Source organism: Choloepus didactylus, chromosome 9 (assembly GCF_015220235.1).
Source record: "Choloepus didactylus isolate mChoDid1 chromosome 9, mChoDid1.pri, whole genome shotgun sequence".
Lineage (NCBI taxonomy): Eukaryota > Metazoa > Chordata > Mammalia > Pilosa > Megalonychidae > Choloepus > Choloepus didactylus.
Window position 1 is genome coordinate 125,087,742 of NC_051315.1, and position 21,312 is coordinate 125,109,053.

The 21,312-nt window shown below is 40.1% G+C and overlaps 1 protein-coding gene across 6 annotated transcripts in view; it reads left to right on the forward strand.

Annotated features, from left to right (window-relative positions):
* Window positions 1-21,312, forward strand: part of DIS3L2 (DIS3 like 3'-5' exoribonuclease 2) — a 483,331-nt gene that overhangs the window by 122,003 nt on the left and 340,016 nt on the right. The window lies entirely within an intron of this gene.

The window sequence follows — 21,312 nt, forward strand, 5'->3', positions numbered from 1 at the left end:
GTCTGTGGAATTTTTCTCACTTCATTTTACTTCTTACAAAATTCATCATTCATTATAATATCAATGCACTTCACAATTCTACATTGTTAACATACATAATTTCAATAATAAGTCTTGTTCATAATTTTTGACTTTTTGCTGAATTGAGTGCTAAAGAGTCCATATAAAAGATTTTATTTAACACTATGAATTTTTGGATGTGAAATTCAGCTGAAGAGTTTCCCAAATTGACTTTAGGATTCTTGATTCCTCTGCATAAGATTATTAATGCTAAGGAGTGAGTGATACTGAAGACATGCCATCATTCATGATGTCGATGAGTTTTATACAGTGTGAATTCATACTTGTCCTACAAGTTTTGCTGTATGAATAAATGATTTTGTGTTATTTTTCATGAATAACATCTCCAGCAGGCACCATCTGGCACTCTCTCAAGGGATTTCATCCTTTGATAAACACTTGTCTCTCTGTCATGTAGAGCAGTGGGTATAGACTCTTCCACTCTCAGTACATGTATATTATGATTTCTCTGATGTTGTATGACTGTATACTAAGTGCTTTTTTATATAGGTGACATTTACATCAGTCTTCTCCAGTTTAAGTTGGCTTAGATTGATGCAGTAGTCATAGGACGAAAAGCTCCTACCCGATTCGTTAGGTTTTTTTTTTTTTTTTTTTTGTTAGTGCATGAGATTTCTAGCATGTTTTAATGTTCACTCAAGGGTTGAACTCTCATCCATATAAAAAACATTTTTAGCATGAGTTCTCTCATGTCTTCTATGGTCAGAATATTACTGAAGCCTTTCACATATATGGCCTTCATAGGGTTTCTCTCCAGTTTGGTTTCTGACATGTTGTCTAAGGTTACAGAAATAAACTAAGGTTTCCACACATATATGATATTCTTATGGTATCTCTGCAGAGTGAGTTTTCTCATGTTTTCTAAAGGCAGAATGATAAGTGAAGGCTTTCCCACAAAGAGGACATTCATAGGGTCACTCTCCGCTGTGAATTCTCTTATGTTGTCTCAGGATAGAACATCATGTAAAGGTTTTCCCACACAGGCAGCATTCATATTATTTCTCTCCAGTGTGAGTTCTCTTGTGTTGTCTCAGGGAAGAAAATTGACTGTAGGCTTTCTCACATACATGGCATTCATATGGCTTCTTTCCAGTGTGGGTTCTCTTATTTTCTATCAGATTAGAACAACAAGCGAAGGCTTTCCCACATAGATGACATTATACTGTTTCTCTCCAGTGTGATTTTTCTCATGTAGTCTAAGATAAGAACAAAGATTGAAGGCTTTCCCACATAGATGGCATTCATATGGTTTCTCTCCACTGTGAATTCTCTCATGTTGTCTCAGGTTAGACGCCTGAGTGAAGGCTTTCCCACATAGATAACATTCATAGGGTTCCTCTCCAGTGTGACTCATATTCATAGAATAATGGATAAAGGCTTTCCCACACAGGAGGTGTTCATATCATTTCTCTTCAGTGTGGTTTTCTTATTTTGTTTCTTGGAAGAATATAGAGTGAAGGCTTTCCCACATAGATGTCATTCATGTGGTTTCTCTCTAGTGGGAGTTCCATTGTAATGGGAAAGGCCAGAGCTTTCAATAAAGTATTTACCATTTAGATGACATTCATATGATTTATTTTTAGTGCATATTTGCTTTTGCTTATTAACAGATGACTGGTCACTGAGTGCTTTTCCAACAAGATTGTTGAAGTAGGGTTTCTTTCCGTTGTGCATTAACACCTGTTGGGTCACTGTGATCTGCAAGTAAAATCTTCTGGCAGTTCATCAAAATATAATGCCATTCTTTTTTTATTTTTTTTTTTTGGTGTGTGTGTGTGTGTATATATATTTATTAAATTCAGTTTTATTGAAATACATTCACACACCATACAATCATCCATGGTATACAATCCACTGTCCACAGTATGATAACTTAATTATGCGTTCATCACCACAATCTCTCTCTGAACATTTTCCTTACATCAGAAAGAACCAGAACAAGAATAAAAAATAAAAGTGAAAAAAGAACACCCAAATCATCCCCCCCATCCCACCCCATTTGTCCTTTAGTTTTTATCCCCATTTTTCTACTCATCCATACACTAGATAAAGGGGGTGTGATCCACAAGGTCTTCACAATCACACTGTCACCCCTTGTAATCTACATTATTATATAATTGTCTTCAGGAGTCCAGGCTGCTGGGTTGGAATTTGGTAGTTTCAGGTATTTACTTCTAGCTATTCCAATACATTAAAACCTAAGATGTGTTATCTATATAGTGCATAAAATGTCCACCAGAGTGACCTCTCGACTCCATTTGAAATCTCTCACCCACTGAAACTATTTCGTCTCATTTTTCATCCCCCTTTTGGTCAAGAAGATACTCTCAGTCCCACGATGCCGGGTCCAGATTCATCCCTGGGAGTCATGTTCTGCATTGCCAGGGAGATTTACAACCCTGGGAGTCAGGTCCCATGTCGGGGGGAGGGCAGCAAGTTCACCTGTCGAGATGGCTCAGTTAGAGAGAGAGAGAGGGCCACATCTGAGCAACAAAGAGGTACTCAGGGGGAGACTCTTAGGCACAATTATATGCAAGGTTAGCCTCTCCTTTGCAGTAATGAGCTTCGTAAGGGCATGTCCCATGATCGAGGGCTCAGCACATCAAACCGCCAGTCCCAGTGTTTGTGACAACATCAACACCAGTCCAGGTGAGGAAGTCCAACACATCCGCACCTTCCCCCAGATCCTCGGGGCTGGGGAGGGGGAGGCTGTAAGTATATTTTTTATTATCTGCCCAAATTACTCTGGGATGTGTCACTATTTCACTCCAGCCTATACTAACCTACCGTGTCTCACTTCCTATTCAAAGTTCCATGCAATTGTGGTGTTTGAACAAATCTACTGTAGAGTTGTACTGTTTAGAAAGTTTAGATCCTGTACCAAATAGATATCTCTTCCCTTGGTCTCATATGGAAGTTGAAGTTTTAAAACACAATCAGTTTCAACCTTTACCCTTTGGCCTGGCTTGCCCTGGTCTTAACCAGACCTGCTTCATTCATATCACTAATTGAAATTTTTTTTTTTTAACAGTGGCTGTATGCACTAATACTGACATTCATATCTGCCGAGCTCTAGCTCTGAGTTTCAGGTGTCTCAGAGGTATGCATTGTTCCAGAGACCAATCAGGTTATACGCTAAGGGATCAGCATCTCAAAGTTTAGAGATAGGCATTACAATTCAGGGATAGAGTTAACTGCTGTAAGAGCTTACAATCTAGGGACTATTACAATAATTATGTACATGTTAGGCTATGTTCTATGATTCAGTTCTGAGTTTACACATTGTAGTTAGTCCATATTGGTGAGGCATTAAAGTGTTTGCCTTTATTTCTGGTGTACTTCACTCAAATACTGTGTATAGGATCCATTCACCTCATTGTGTGTCTCACAGCTTCACTCCTTCTTGTGGTTACTCAATGTTCCACTGTATGCATACACCAGAGTACACCATTCCATTCTTCAGTCAATGTACCCTTAGGTCATCTGCACCCTTTGCAAATCATGATTATTACCTCCATGAACACCAGTTTGCAAATGTTCGTTCATGTCTCTGCTCTCAGATCTTCAAATGACATACCCCATAATGAGGTTGCAGGACCTTTTGGTCCCCACATACTTAACTTTTTGTGGAACAACCACACTGACCTTCAGAAAGGCTACACCATTCTACCTGCTCATCAACAGTAGATAGGTACATTCCTCTCACCATGTTTTCTCTAACACTTTTACTCCTATGTATATATTTTCCTACAATTTTATAGAGTTATATTCACATACCATACATTTATCCACAGTGTACAATCAGTTATTCATGGTATCATCATAAAGTTGTACATTTATCACCACAGTCATCACTTGAACATATTGATTACTACAAGAAAAATTGTTTTTTTTTTTTAGCAATAAGAAAAAAAATGATAAAAAGAAAAATAACATGTCATGCAATACAATATACTAGTAAGGACAGCAAATAACACCACTACCAAGAATCCCATATTCTTCCGCTATATCCCCCTCTCATATACATTTAGCATTGAATGCCATTCTTTTTAATATGAGAATTCTGCCTCAATGACATGATGGTATATTTGTCTTTCCTGCAGTTATGTTGCATGGATACCATTTCTTTTTTTTAAAGACCACTTTCCCTGCCTGAATTCTGGGATTGGAAAAATCTGATTCCTTCTCTCCAGAGTTCCTCTCATTGCTCCATGTGAGAAGGTACATTCACTGAGACCAGATGACTGATATTCTCACATAACATCTCTGATCAAGCTTTCTCTGGGATGTGTCCAGCAGGGACCACTCTTCCTGGGTGAAATCTATAACTACACCTTTCAAGTTCACTAACTCCAGTGGCTGCATTATCAGTAGCTCAGCTGACAACTGTCTTCCTCTGGGTTTTCACTCACAATCAGATAAGTATGTGGAGTGCTAAGATATCCCAGATCCACAGGAGCCTCCCTGGTGGGTCCCATGGGACAAATCCCAATTCTGACTGTGGAAATAGCACCAGGGTCTGGGGAATTGAACCCCGAGATGTTTCCTGGGTGTTCTGAGTCATCATGGGTCAGAAAAGGCAGGTTCGGGTGCCTGTTGGAAGATACACTCCTTCCTGTCCTTCTGGTTGAGTCCCTGAGACTGGGCTGAGATTCCTCAATGCCAGTGACCTGGCTGGGTGAAGGGTACTCCTCAGCACAGTCAACAGGGAAGGCATCAGGAAGGAAGGAACCACAGAAGGAACAGGACTGGGGGGTGTCTTCTCCAGGCCCAGACTCCTCAGTCCACATCAGGACAGGGACACTGGCTCTTTTCAATACCCCCAACATTCTGGTCAATCCTATTACTGTGGTTTCAATGTTGACTATTATTTTAAGCAATAGTAAAGATCAGGCATTGGAATGGTTCATGCTCACAATTTCTTTGAACTGACATGTGGAACTGGCAATCTGTACGTGTAAGTATGAACTTTTCTTCATAGCATCTCTTCCTGTCCTATCTTTTATTTTATTTATTTGTACTCAAGAATTGGTCTTCTTCATTGAGAGGTATCATAGCAAAATGATTAGAGCATGGGCGTCCAAGCTAGGCTATTTGAGGTTTGAATCCCATCTCTGTCACTGTCTTATAACCGTGGGCAAACTATATAACCGTGGGCAAACTATATAACCTCTCTCTGTGCCTCAGATGCTTCATCTGTAAAATGGAAATAATCGTAATACCTACTTCATAGGTTTGTTATGAGGATTAAAAAACATATATGTAAACACTACAATAGTACCTGATTCATTGTAAGAGCTCAAGAAATATTAGCTCTTATTATTAGCTTTTCCAGAAGAGATGTGATGTGGAGAGTGCCACTTCCTCTCAGAACTTTGTTGTGGCATGAATTAAATTTTTTTTTCTTTAATCTGACAGAGCTAGAGTAGTTGAGTTCCAGCTGTGTGCCAGGCACTCTTCAGAGTGCAGAGAATTTAGTAATGATTAAGCTAGACATAGTTCTTGCCCTCATGGAACTCAGTCTATGGGGGAGAGCAGGTGGAAGAGTCAGATACTAATCTTACACAAATTCGAGTATAACTTTGATTGTTGCTGTGAACTTAAGTGCTGACTGTTATATCAGAGTGAACTATCCTAGTCCAGATCCATGCCCCTTCATCCTCAGTTGCCACCATTGTGGATATAGACTCTTCTCTTTGCTCCTTGAACACATAGCTAAAGGTAGGCTCTAGTTCCTAGAAACTTAGCAGGTTGATTTAGGTCCTTTCCTGTTTTCTTGAGAGCATCATCAGGCACAGTACTGGCCAGATTGAGGAGGACAAAAATAACTTGTTAGGGCCAGGCCAAATCGAAAAAAAACATTCCTAGAGGTCATCTGAGGGAGTGGAGAGGCCATGTGGTAGTGAAGATGTGCCAAAGAAGGAACAAGAACAATGGTGCCTTCCTTTGACTTAGGGTGAGGGTGGATAGAATAGGAAGAAATGGAAGAGTAGTTAGCAAACTGGTAAGTCGAGAGCAGACCAACACAGGTATGAGGTGTTGACTGGTTGAAGTGTAGCTGTGGAGAGCAACAGGAGAACACCTGCTGAATTCTGCAGAGGTGGGTGAAGTTGCTTAAAAGAGCAAGGTCAACCTTCCTGTCACCCCTCCTGTCTTGGCCCCAGGCAGAGGCTGGCCAAACTAAACAAACATATGAAAAAATAAATCAGGTGCATTATTTCCCTTTCTCTTCACCCTCTTTGTTAGTAAGACCAGCAAATGCAGCCTTTCCTGGTGTTGTCAGAAGAATCAGAAGTGCCCTTGCTCTGGTTGTTGACCAAGGCTTGACTTACATTAGGGTAAGAATGTTTGTTGTTGTTGAAATCTAGAAGGAAGGTTTGTGACTTAGGAATTCTTGATTTTGCTTTTGTGCCTTTGTTTAAGTGGACAAAAACCTGCCCCTCCTTTAAGACTCAAGGACAAGTTATGTTACTTCCTGGAGTTCTAATTTGGTGAATTCTTGGGTCCCAGTAGCAGATAAGAATTTGCAGAAATAGGTTGTATCCCCATAGTTAATACATTGAGGCCTCATAGACATAGTTTTGTTGTTTTTCTAGTCTAGAATTAATATCTAAAGACAGAAGAGGTTGAAGGCCAGATGAGCCTTGTCTTTGGTTTTAAATGATATACTCCTGGAACTTTTTTGTTGTTAATTCTGAGAATACTTTTTGGGCACTTGGTGGGTACTTGTAGGATCAGCTGTGGTCTTTAAGCAGTGTGGTGACAGTTGGCTGAGGTGAAGGCCAGTTGCAAGGCATTCCAGATTACTGCTGTCTTAACAGGCCAAAAGGAGACTATGCCTTGAGTCAGGACAGAACTTGGAGAGAACAAGATACAAATGGCTAGGAACTTCACATGGTTCCTATCCTGACTCAGGTGGTAAAGATTTATTCATAATGTTCTTTCTCCTGCAGATTTAGGTTCTGTTATTGCTGGGCTGGTGAGATCATGGCCTAATGGAAGAATTCCCCAATAGTTCACCATGTTCTCCACCTGCTAAAGCTCTCCGTGGGTCTTTGCCTTCTGGAATTCCCCAGTAGTCAGTGCATTCCTAGCTATCACAGAGCTACAGGATGTTGGAAGGTGGGAGATAGTACTGGTACTGGCATAGAGCATCCAGGGTTAGACAGGAGAGGCATGACCCCTTACCGTCATGGTTGTATCCTTGGTCCCTAGCAGGGCCAGTAGCTAATTACTAACTTTTGCTCTTCAATAGACACTATCACAAAAATGAAAAGGCAGGCTACAGACTGGGAGAAAATAATTGCAAAACATTTATTTGACCAAGGACTTTTATCTGGAATATGTAAAGAGCTGTTATAATTCAATAAGAAGAACCAAGCAACCCAGTTAAAAAATGCAGTAAAGATTTGAACAGACACTTCACTAAAGAAGATGTAGGGATGACAAATAAATGCTTGAAAACATGCCCAACCTAATTGGCCATTAAGGAAATGCAAATTAAAAGCACGATATACAAATCCATTAGGGTGGCTAAAGTTAAAAAGACTGACCAAACCAGTGTTGGTCAGGATATGGAACAATAGAAGACTTATGCACTGCTGGTGGGAATAAAAGATGATACAGTCACTTTGGAAAACAGTTTGGCAGTTTCCTAAAAAGTTAAGCAGACATCTAACATATGGCCCAGGCAGTCCATTCCTAGGTATTCCAAGAAAAATGAAAACGTTTGTCCATGCAAAGATTTGTAGGCGAATGTTCATAGCATTTTTTTCTGTAAGAGCCCCAAACTGGAAACAATCTAAATATTCTTCAGCATGTGAATGGGTAAGCGAATTATGGTATATCCAAATAATGGAATACTTGCTTAGTGGTAAAAATGAAGGACTATTGATAACTGCAACAACATGAATGAATCTCTAAATAATTTTGATGTGTGAAAGAAGCTAGACAAAAAAGAATACACTCTACATGACTCCATTAATACAAAACTCTAGAAAATACAAACTAATTTACAGTAACAAAAAGCAGATCAATAGTTACCTGGGGTGGGGGACAGAGGGATGGATTACAAAGGGTGCCAAGGAAACTTTTGGAGGTGATGGACATACTTATTATCTTGATGGGATTTTTTTCACAGTTGAGGTCAAGATTCACTAGTTTGTGCACTTTAAGTATGTGTAGTTTGTTGAATATCATTCATACCTCAATAAAGTTATAAGTACTACTGAAAACAAAAAAAGATGTTTGGACAAATGAGTCTAGAACTTCAAGGAGAGATTGAAGCTAGAGATGTAAATTTGAGAGTTATCAGCAATATATATGGGTTTGAAATCCACATTAGTAGACTGATGAGATCACCTAGAGAGCGGAGCTAAAGAAAAAGAGAAGGCTGAAGACTGAGCAAGTTGGCATTTGGAGGTCAGCAAGAGGACGGAGCTTCAACTAAGGGGAATGCTGAGTGGCTTGGACCCCTGCTTTATAGGGCACGAACACTGATAGTCAAATTTCAGCGGTGCCCAGCTTAGCGAAAAGGCCGAAGGACTGCATTCTGAGGGTGTGATGGGACAGCGCACCAGGAAAGGGGAGATCAGCAGGCTCAGACTCTCATAGCTCCGTGTGACCTGCTCAAATCTAGGAGGGCATGCATGTTTTGTTCCACCTTGTTTGCTTCTTCAGACTTGTCTGCTGGCAAGAGGGAGCTTCATGGAAGGAGCTGGCATGCCTTTAGCCCTTAAGCAAGAAAAGGAGGATGTTTAGTGAAATCTATTCTCAGGAATAAGAGTAGGAAGCCAAGTCCAAAGAAGGCAGAGTCAGGAACTTTTGATGAAAGAGCCGGTCTGCTGTAATTCGTACTGTTCTCCATATATTATTTCTGTCGTCCCTTGCATTCTCCTACGGCATAAAAAGTATTTTCCAGTCAGCAGAAATCCCCTTAAAATGCAAAAGGTCTCTTTGCTTATCCTTTGGGATGGTTCAGTCTGAATCTCTTCAATAGCCAGTCTTGTGGAGGGAAATACTCCAGGGGCTTCAGTGGGCTGTGGCATCTGTCAAATCAAAAGGAAAATAGACTGGAGCCTCTGAATCTTGGGTGGTGGGTGCTGGATGGGGCCTGAGAAATGGTGCTTAATCATAAAGAGGCCTCTGGGGTTTCCATACCAAGGTCTAAGACTCTGAAGTCAGGGTGGGTCAGAAGAGCCTTGGAGCCCTCTTGGCTTCAGGCTGCCTCCAGAGGTGCAGACACATGGGCCAGGTACCTGGCAAAGAAGCCTAGCAATCACTGAACCTTGTGGGAATAGGCACCCTTAGGGTTTCTTGTCAGGTGGACAGAAGGAAATAGAGGGATCAGGAGGCCACTTAGTGTTCAGGAATCTGGAGAGTGGATGTATTCATCTGGGAGCTTTTCAGGGCAAGGATGAGATAAATTGTTTCCTGTCTTTGAGAAAGATGTGTATGTACTAGTCCTTGGGAGTAAGTCCCAGTCTATAGACTAGTGCTTATCAGTCTTAATAAGCAAATGATTCACCTGGGGGTTTTGTGAAAATGCAAATTCTAATTCATGAAATTGTGCGTTTCTAACCAGCTCCTCAGCAAGATTGTTGCTGCTGCTTTGAGAACCACACTTTAAGTAACAAGGCTGACTCCCATAGTAATGGGATTTGGGAGGGAGAGAAAGAAGCAGGGAGTGGGCTTGGGGCTTAACACTTAGGACCCTGGATCTGAGATCTGGTTGGCAGGAAGACAAGTTGCGGCTAGGCCACGAAGTTCCCAAAGAGACTGGGTCCTCACTCCTCTCTTTATTGATAATATCCTCTTGAGCAGGGATTGACATGGACACTGAGAGGCCCTCTATTGCAAGGAGGACCAGAACCTCTGAGGAGCTGGTAGGGACAAGTGGGGGGAAGTGACAGAGAGACCGCCTCGGTGCGTTCCTGGGATGTGGAGGATGGCCCAGGGTTCCTCATCCATTCAGTTTCTTTGGAGCAGCTGAGGGTCTGCACAGAGACTGCCTGACAATTGCTTTTTATGTTGAAATCAGCCCCCTTAGGTCTGTCTCTTAGGCCTCATTAGAGTAAGTATTTCAGAGCTTCACATTCTGAAGAGGGGGCTCTGCTGGCTGTAGCCCACCTGTGACACTTGTTGGTGATAGGGTCAAAGCTAGGGAGAAGAGAATATTCAGACTGTCATCAAGAATCCCTGACATGTAGAATATAAACATCTCCAAGCATACTGGCCAATTGTCTTACAGGTTTGTTAGTACAAAAGCATATTGTTTTCAAAGGAATCTGTAGTCAATGGCATGAGCAACTGTGAATTAATTGGATTGTTCATCTTTGCTTCTTTATGCTTGTTGTGCTCACTCCTCTTGGATATGTAAACTACAGGGCCTTTGGGGTTTTAGAAAAAACAACAACAGTTCTTTTGGTTATAGTACTAAATAGTCAATTTATTTCACAGCATGTTTTTTGGCAAAATAGATAGCTATAAAATTATCAAGCTGTGAGGCAATGATAAAAATAATTTGCTCTTATATAACAGTTTTAATTCCAGAATTCTTCCACATTTGCAGTGTACACACACACACACACACACACATAAAATAATAATTATTACTGTTACAGAAATCTAACGAAGGATGCTTGAGGGGCAAATGATAGTTTCTTCACTGTGCCATTGGAAAATTAAGGTGCTATGAGGATAAGAGACTTGTTTGAGGTCTCTGTGAGGTTTTGGCAGTACCAGGGCTGGAATCCAGCTCTTGACTTTTAGCTTAATGCCTTTTCATTATGGGGCTTTTCTTTTGTTCTTTCTTTTTTTTTTTTCTTCATTGAGTGTGTTATGAGTATTTTTCTAGGCTGAGGGTCTGTGACTTTCCTCAGATTTTCAAAGTGGGGGCATGTCCCCCACATGGTTAGGAACCCCTGGTCTCCACAGATCTACCTGGAGCAGTATGGTGGACCCAGTGGCTTCTCATCCAGCGCCCCGGCTGTGCTAGATCCTGAGATACAGACTTGGATAGGGTACAGGCTTTGCCCTGCAGGGGCTCATAGGCTGCTTGGGAAGGGGGTGGAAACAATTACAGTACACTTTACTGGATGGAAACAGAGATACATGTTGTTATGAGAGCATCAAACTCTGAGAGTATTGGGGAAGGTTTCATAGAGTAAGTTAGCTTTGAACTAACAGGGTTCAGGGAGGAACATAGGGAGTAGGGCTTTCTTTCTCCTCCATTCCATTGCCTGGTGCTGCAGCCCCTCTATTAACCCTCTTAGATACTGGCCAAAGGAGGGGGATTCCTAATTCTTCTCAAGATCCTGCCCTCCAGGAAGATCAAAGGCCTTAACACCCTTTTACAGAGGCTCACAGAATATTGCTCTCTGCTTGGTAAGCTCTTCTACTTGCCATTTATTTCATCTTCACCCTGGCTTTTCCACTGTTTCCTTTTTCTGTTCTCTCCTTCCCCCAACAAGTTAATCTCCCATAACCGTTACATAACTTTGTCTTTTTGTTAACTATATTAAGTTCATCTTATTTTCCTTCCCTTAATATTCTAGTGTAGTCCTTACAAATCAGCATGTATAAACCCTGCAACTGATGATCATAGCTAACTTACTGGTGCTAACTATGTGCCAGGTACTGTATTTAGTGGTTCACATCTTCCTTTAGCCTCTGTCTTTGTGGCTGAGAACACTGGCATTTAAAGATCTTACTCAGGGGATGCACAACTAGAGAGTGACAGACCTGGGATTCACACATCTGCTGATTTCAAGATCTCATTGATATTTGTTATTCCAGAGATATCAAGGAGAGAGTCATTAGATTTGTAGATGGATATTGTCAGGTGTCATAAAAATCAGCTTAAATTCGTAGTAATAATAATATATGCTTTAGCATTAGGTAATATCCTAGGTGCCATCATGGGTCAAGATGATGATCAGCAACTGTACTGACCAAAGGCCTAGTGTGTATTCTCAGAAACTAAACAAATTAGAAAAAATTAAAAATTAATTAGAATTCTAGATGGTTGTATCTTAGGACTAGAGAGGTCTGATAGTTTGTCGGGGCATAATAGAGGCAGGGAGTGGGAATGAGTCAGAACATTTCCAGAGGTCTTCCCTATATAGTTGGCCAGAAACTGAGAGAGCTGACTCAACTGTAAAGGTTGAGTCAAGGGCTGCAGCCTGCTGGAGAAGGTACAGAGTCTAAGAGGTTGCAGACCCAGATGCCATTCCAGCTTGTAGGCAGCAAATCCCAAATTCACGGGGCTAGTGGCACAGGTGTTCAGAAGGCAGGTAAGCATTTGTCAGCTAGGAGGTGGGTCCTGCTGGGGCTTTGGGGCAAAACTGTAGTTCCAAGGATGTGGAACTGTCATATTACAAACAGAGTGGTAGAGGCAGCCACTGGGCTGGGAGTCAAGGATAGGAATTGATTCCCAAGATAGGAGAATTGGCTAGAGTTGTCTGAGAGCAGACGATGGACCCTGAGAGCTAGAATTCTGGGCCTCTTTTGGTTGTACCAAAGGAGACTTGGGATTCCAGAATTCAACTCTGGTATCTGGGATGTGGGAATTGGATTAAAAGCGAAACTCTCCCAGAGAAAGGGCTAAAGCTGTTTAAATATTGCCTACCTTGCTTGATTTAGCGTCAAGGATGAGCAGCTTAGTTGATCTGGCATGTTGAGCTGCTGGGACAGAATCAGAGCAAAGGAGGCTGACAAGAGCATGTTAAAATCAGATCCAGTCAAGTAAAGCAGTGTGGAACGGGAACCTGACTAGCTGAAGAGTCAGGGGTGGATTTCGAATGAAGTTTTTACTCATTGGAACTATGCTTCTGTATGCTGTTGTCTGAAAATTTAAAAATTTATTAAGCCAGGCTGGGTTCTACTTGATATATTGTTACCTACTGGATACCTATAATGCTAGGTAGGTATCTGTTCATTTTTCCCACAAGTATTTATTAAGCACCTACATTGTACTGAGAGGATAGAGTGGGGGGTAAATCAGTCAAGCATTTTGTTAGCTAAGTCTTAATTTTTCTCAGGACAGTATTATTTCACTTAAATGACAGCAAAACAGAGTCTATACATGATTTGAAGAGAGTGAAAAACCAGGGACAATTCAGTTTTCTAACCTGTCAATTGTATAGTTACTAAAAAATTATTTTGGTGGCAGAGATACTAATACTTTAGCAAGGGAATAATAAAAGTGTGGATTGGCGTTTTGGAGGAGATTGGCACAGAAGGAAAGAAATAGCTTGAGTTTGAAAGAATAAAGGAAGTGCTGATAGGAGTGACTACTCTTGTTCTAAATTAAACACCAACAGAAAAATCAAAGTGCACATTTAATCCCTAATTTTCAACGGCTGTTGCAAACCTTCTTATGGTCACATTAAATAGGTCTAGTACAGTTAATTGTTTCCGTTGACAACTAACTTTTCCTTCAAGTGATTGTTTTATAGTTTTGTCTTCCAAGTTCTTCTTTAAATATGCACCCATCACACTAGATTATATTTAATCCAATCTCTTATATAAGCATTATCATTTTGGATTGTTCTCAGTTCCTGTGGAATTAGGATTTCCTAGAACTGTTTAGTTTCTTGGGTTACATGGCAGGCCCAAAAAAGACTTGGAAGGTACTTAATGATGGAGGGCAAGGTCTTTGAAGCCTCTACCCAAGGCAGCATGGTAGGTAAAGTATATCAACTACCATGATCAGATTTTCCAAAGATTGTTATATACACAAGCCTATTTTTAACAATCATCTTTTCTTCGTCACTATTGCCAACTCTGGGATCAAATACTTCAGGTTCTTGCCTGCTTTAAACATGCCTTCAGATCTCTGTAATTCAAATTGAAATGTCTGAAATAAGGAATGTATCATTTAAAGATAGAATAGCTTATTTGTGCTGGGAAACTCCCAATTAATATTTCAGGATTATTTGCTAGAAAACTAGTTCGTTCCTCCTTAACACCATGGAAATGGTTTCGTGAAATTCACATTCATTGTAAGGAATGAATTAATGTAGATAAAGTACTTTTAGCACTGCTGGCCCATCATAAGTGCTTGAGAAATGTCAGATATTACTATTATTTTGTCTTAAAAATGGGGACCAAGATCATAGTTTGGCCAAGACCACATAATAACTTGAATTTACTATTCCTAGCTCTTAATTTTACAATTGATAACATTACTCACAGGAGGCATAAAATGTTGATACTAGATTTGGTGTCTCAATATGTTTTCCTTTGAGTCATCTAAAATGCTAGAATGTGCTGTGAAATGACCTGGTTTATTTGTTGCTCATGCTTCTTGCCCATCAAGATTATCTAGAGGCTTTGCTTTGCGTTTTCTTTACTCCAGGGCCCAAGCCGGGTGGAGCAGCTGCCATTGGGGTATTGTCCTTTTATGTGGCAGAAGGAAACAAAACCCTGGAGGACCTCATTTAAAATGTCTTGGGCCGGGATTGTTGGAGTCACATCTGCTCACAACTCATTGGCCAGACTGGTTCCCTGATCCTGCCCAACCACAAGAGGGCCAAGAAGTACAAGTGGGGATAACAGGATAGATTTGGTGAACTGTGTCAGTGACTTGCACACTATATTAATCACATTCTTTATACATTGCATTCCTAAGGAGCCATCTGAAAAGTATCTGCCAGTGGTTATTAGCCAGACTAATCAAAGCTTCTAGGTCTCTTACTACAGATTCAACGCTACTAATGAAAAAGGAATTCAGAACTGATCTAGGTGGTCTTAAAGTCACCCTTTGTTATGTTAATTCTTGCTTTAAAATACAGTGCTAATACATAGTAAATATTTGTTGATCTTTGAATTAAGTTAGTGGTGCAGTGGTGCAGTTTTTGTGAGTGAAAGGCAAAGGAGTTATTTTAAGGAAATGCACTGACACCATTTATTTGGTAATAGTTATAAACTATAAAGTGTTTATTTATAGTATTTTGTGATACTGTTGCTTGCTACTGCTATCTATTTTACCCCATGTTTTATAGAAACTAGTAGTGAGTTAGGGCATACATATATAACCTTCTTATGAATTTAGGGAATGTGAGAGAGGAATATTGTGACATAGAGGCTTGAGAAAATATGGTAGATTTGGAAAACTGCAGATATTTTGGTATTTTGGGAGTTTAACATGCAGGGTAGGGAGGAGATTAGGCTAGGCTGATAGAGAGGGGTCACATCATGAAATATCTTCATACCAGGTAAAGGTGTTCAGCTGTTATCTTGTAGGCACTGGAGAGCCATTGAAGAATTTTGGAGAAGGGTGACAAAGATTTGTATATTAAGATATTTTGGTGGAAAAAATATTTTGGTGTAAGGGTGGAAGATTTAAAGAAAAGGGACAAACTGGTGGAAGACTGATGAGAAAGGTACTTATTAAGAGATTTTGGCGAGAGATGATAAGAGTCACAGTGGCCATGTGGATTGCAAAGAGGAGATGATTGAAGACTATTTAATAAGATGGAACCTGGTGACTAGATGTAGGCAGTAAGGGAGAAGGAAGAAGGTAGGACAACTCCCACATTTCAGGGTCAGACATTTGAGGAGATAGTGGCACAATTTATCAAGATAGAATGTAGGAAAGGGACCAAGGACAGAGGATAGGGTAAGGTGATACGATTGTTCTGGACATGTTGTGTTTGAGATGCCTGAGGGCACAAAGGTAGATAAAGCTGTAGGCAGTTAGATATTAGGATTTGAAACTCAGGAATGAGATCTTGGCTAGAGTTGTAGATTTGGGTGACCTCAATGGCACTTGAATAAATTGCCCAGGAATGTTTTATGGAGACATAAGACCACTGAGGATGGAGCTTGAGGAACAACCAACATTTAATTGGTATGGAGTGGAAGGGGTAAGAGAGGAAGAACATCCGGTAAGGAGGCTGACAAGAGGCGGCCAGATAGGAAGGAGGAAAGCCAGGGGGGAATGTTGTGAAGGAACCAAGTCAGGGAGCATTTGAAGGAGGAAGTGCTGTGTTGCTGATAGACCCAGTGAGAAATTTTACCAAGAAGTTAGATTTGGCTAATATGGAGCTATATATGACATTGACCACAGCAATTTTAGTGGAGTGAAAAGACAGGAGGCAGATCACAATGAGTGAAGGGACATGTGAAGGAGGCAGAGAAAAGGTAGGTGATTCAAGAAAAAACAAAGAGATGATGGTTGTTATTTTTATATGAGAGAGACTTGACTTAACTATAGTGTCTTAAGTTGGGTTCTCTAGAGACAGAATTTGAGAGGGACATTCTTACCCAACTAGTTTCTCTTTGTGAAAAATTACTGAAATATACCCAACTATTTAAAATATAATTAGTAAAATCACAGCACAGAACAAAAGTTAGAATTTGAGAATAGAGCACTGAGATTGAACTAGAGGCAATGCTAAAGGAAGTTGGGACTGGTTTGGATGGAAGAGAGTCAGTTGACCATGCAGTACACAGAACTTTGGGCAGAAACAGGGACAAGTTCCAGAGAAAATCAGTTTTGGGAGCAAATGCACTGGGCCAGGAGAAGTGAGACGAAGGGAGATATCCCTATAATGATTTGGGGAGCTTAGGAACTTCTAGAGCAGGAGTAGGCTAACTTTCTGTAAAGGGCCAGGTAGTAAATGTTTTAGGTTTTGTGGACCATCCAGATTCTGTTATAACTACTCATCTCTGCTGTTATAGCACAAAAGCAGCCTCAGACAATGTGTAAACAAATAAACACAGCTGTTACAATAAAACTTTATCAAAACAGGCTGGACTTAGCTCATGGGTTGTAGTTTGCCAACTCATATTCTAGATGGTGAAGGGCCTTGCTCCAGCCCTACCAAGGAACCATATGAGCCTAGACGCTGACCCCTTGTTCTCACCCATAAACAGCATGAAAACTGTTCTGGGAAGTGTCTTACCAAATTAATCCATCTCAGTAATTCAGCTGTGTAGCTGTTGAGAACTTTGATTTTAAAAAGGAAAATGTTAATGAGTCTCTGTCTGTGGGTTCTTGGAAATCAGTTGAGTGGGTTCTTGGAAATCAGTTGACTGGATTCTGTGTTTTGTTTTTCAGAGTTTTCTCTTTAATAGTGCATGTGAACATTGAGCTTACAGCCTATTAAGAATTATCAGATGTATTTGCCATATTTTTAGATCCTTTTCGATCAGATTAGAAAATGGATCCTGCAGATTAAAGTCTAAGTAATATTTTTAGAAGCGGGAGATTTTGAATAGGGAGCACATTGTCCATTGTACCTTTCTGACATCTCTCTCTCTTCTTACTGCTGCTTGTTCCAATCTCTCATCCAGTGTCCCCAGGCTCTACAGTTATTCTTCAGATCTTTTGCCATCCACTTGAGCAGTGGGTAGCATGAATCTGTGCTTGCAGTGATCAGACAGGAGATATGTAGTTCTTCACTCAGTCCTGTAAGTGCCAAACTGTATGGCTGGAAAATTGTCAGGAGTACAGGAGGGAATAGAGAAGAATAGTAGTAGGTCACTTAAAGAGGTCAGTGCCCCAGGCATGTTGCAAAGATCAGTTCAAAGAGAGTGTAAGGCCAAAACCAGGAAGTGAGTTCAGGGTCTCGAACCAAGGAGTTTCTGACAGCTTGGTGTGAGAGTGACTGTCAACAAGGGATGGGATTGGTGCACCTGTGCAACTACTCTATCAAACTTTTTGTTAAATGCTAACTGCAAGTCAGGCATCAGGCTAGACCTTACGAACATGGTGAGTGGTAAGATAGCATCCAGTTCTTCATCAAAACCACAAAACAAAAAATGATTTGAGCAACTTTTCTCAATTCTCATCAACATGAATGATGAAAGAAGTAACACTTCTTTGCTTTTAAAATAAAAATTATGTTGGCACTGTAGAGAAAGGAGGACATCTGTATGGCATTACTATATTATAGCTGGTCCTGGTGGAGAGTCATGAGTGTGCTGTAACTAGTTGGGGCTTCAGAGGTTTGAAGTAATGGTAGTTTGCTTTGCTTTAGCAGAATTACGCTTTGGATTCTGTTCTGGTTTGCTAATGCTGCCGTTCTGCAAAACACCAGAAATGGATTGGCTTTTATAAAGGGGGTTATTTGGTTACAAAGTTACAGTCTTAAGACCATAATGTGCCCAAGGTAAGACATCAACAACAGGGTACCTTCACTGAAGGATGGCTGATGGCGTATGAAGATCTCTGTTAGCTGGGAAGGCACATGGCTGGCATCTGCTTGCTCCCAGGTTGCATTTCAAAATGGCATTCTCTAGAATGTCAGTGTTGGCTTCCAGCGGCCATCTTCAAAACGTCTCCGTAAGCTGCAGCAGTAAGCTCCTTCTGTCTGAGCTCTTATATAGGGCTCTAGTAAACTTACCAAGGCCCACTCTAAATGGGCGGGGCCACACCTCCATGGAAATTATCTAATCAGAGTTATCACCTACAGTTGGGTGGGCCACATCTCCATGGAAACAACCTAATCCAAAGGTTCCAACCTAATCAACACTAATACTTCTGCCCCCACAAGATCACATCAAAGAACATGACGTTTTGGGATCATAATACATCCAAACCAGTACAGATTCCTTTTCTGTTCCTGGTTGACTCAAGCAAATGAAGGATAGATAGATTATTCTTATAGTTGTAGTTGGAAAAAACTTAGTTTATTGAAAAAAGGTAGATTTCTATCTATCATGAGTTATTTTTATTTCAGTAAGTGGTCTTATGTCGCCCTTCCGCCACCTCTGTCTTCTTCGTCTCCAGTTTCACTAATTTTTCTTCTGAAGAATTAACTTACATTGTGTTTAATACATATTTGTTATGATGCAGGCTTTCTATCTTTTTTCCTAAATTGAGGAATGATTTTAGTAGTTTGCAGCATGTTTTAAAGTCCTTTTGAAAAGTAAACTTATAAAATATTGAATTTCAGTATTTCAGTGTACAGATTTTTTTATCAATGCATAGGATTTTGTATTTTGAAACAGTTATTTTTCCTTCTGCCTATGCTGTCATAATGTGATTGCAGTATTATATGCATCAGTTGGGATTACAAAGCGAAAGAAGAATTTGGCTAGAAGGAGAAAGGACTAGAAGTGGCAAATTTAAACAAATGCAGTCTGAAACTGTTTTAATAAGACTACATCCGAGACTTATCAAAAGGATATAATTTTTCAAAAATAAACAAGGCACCCACATCATCAGAATTATTTATTTTATCTTTTGATTCTGACATTTTCTATACTTTGGTAAGAGAGAAGATTAGATTATGCCAAAAATGATTAAAACATTTTTAATTGAGATAATATTCACCATTTTAACCACTTTAAAGTGTACAATTCAGTGGTTTTTAGTATATTCACAAATATATTATCTAATTCACCACCTGTTACCACTATCTAATTTCAGAACATTTTATGATCCCCAAAAGAAACCCGTATCCATTAAGCAGCCACTCCACATCCCACCCCCCAAGTCCCTAATAACCACTTGTGTTTTGAAGCTGTATGTATCCCAGAAAATCATTTTCTTAAAGCTAATCCATTCCTTTGGGGTGAACCCATTATCAGTAGTATCTTTTGATGAAGTTACTTCAGTTAAGGTATGACCCACCTCAGTCAGGATGGGTCTTAATCCTATTACTGGAGTCCTTTATAAATGGAAGAGAAGGGAGAGACCAGCAGACACTGCCATGTGCCTTGCCATGTGGCTGAGGAATCAAGGATCGCTGGCAGCTGGTCTTTGGGAAAAGAAACTCTCTTTGATTTGGACATTTTTTCAGCCTCAAAACTCTCATTGTTCAAGCTGAACCATTTCATGGTATCTGTTTTAAGCAGCCTAGGAAATCAAAACACTGATAATATACTTTCTGTCTCTATGGATTTGTCTATTCTGGACATTTCATATAAATGGAATAATGCAACAGATGGCTTTTTCTGTTTGTCATCTTTCACTTAGCGTAATGATTTCAAGGTTCGTCTATGTTGTAGCATGTATCAGAACTTCATTTATTTTTATGGCTGAATAATATTCCATTGTGTGGATAGACCACATTTTGTTTATCCATTCTTCTTTTGTTGGACATTTGAGTTATTTCTACACTTTGTCTATTATGAATAATATGGTTATGAACATTCTTGTACAAGTTTTTGTGTGAACATGTTTTTAATTCTCTTGGTTATATACCTAGGAGTGAATTACTGGGTCATATGTTTAACAAAAACATTTTTGTAATGTAAATCACTAAAATGTACTGTCCCCAAACTTTCTGGATCCCAAAAGAACTGGTCTTCTGAACATTTACAGACTTAAGCCTCCAAATGACCTGTGTTCTTTGATATTTTTTCCAGTATATGATCAACATCTGTGTTGTTTTGGTTCCTTTTCACTTTCAGGTCACTATTTTGGGTGTCTCAAATGGAATCCCTCTGTCACCTAGCTGCAAATTGATTTTTGCTTTATTATTATTATCTTTTTTTGTTATTTATCTTTGGGACATCAAAAGTTTCCTTTTAATGGCTATTATATAAACAAAAAATCAGAAAACAAATGCTGGAGAGGATGTGGAAAACTTGTATTCTAGTGCATTGGTGGTGAGTATGGAAAATGGTGCAGCCACTATGGGAAGCAATACGGTGGTTCCTCAAAAAGTTAAATATGGGATTACCATATGACCTGGTAATTCTCCTTCTAGGCAATTCCACACCCAAGGAAGGTGAAAATGGGGTCACAAACAGATTGTACACCAGTATGTATAGCAGCATTATTCACAGTAACCAAAAGCTGGAACAACCTAAATGGCCATTTTTCCAGTTTGTTAAAGCTGCCATTGTGCAAAATACCAGAAATGGATTGGCTTTTATAAAGGGGATTTATTAGGTTACAAATTTACAGTTCTAAGACCATAAAAGTGTCCAAACTAAGGCATCAACAAGAGGGTACCTTCACTGAAGAAAGACTGATGGCGTCCAGAATACCTCTGTCAGCTGGGGAGATATGTGGCTGGCATCTGCTGGTCCTTTGCTCCTGGGCTCTGGTTTCAAAATGGCTTTCTCCAAAATGTCTCTGGGCTTCTGTCTCTCTTCGTTTCTCTCTCTCACCTGTGCATCCTTGCTTGTTCTCCCAGGGTGTTTCTTTCTTAGCGTCTGGGTGGGTTGGGGTGGGGAGGGGGCTCCGCTCTTAGCTTCTCTGGGGCAAACTCTGGGCTTCATCTCTTAGCTTAGCATCTCCAAATGTCTTTCTGTTTGCATCTCCAAGCA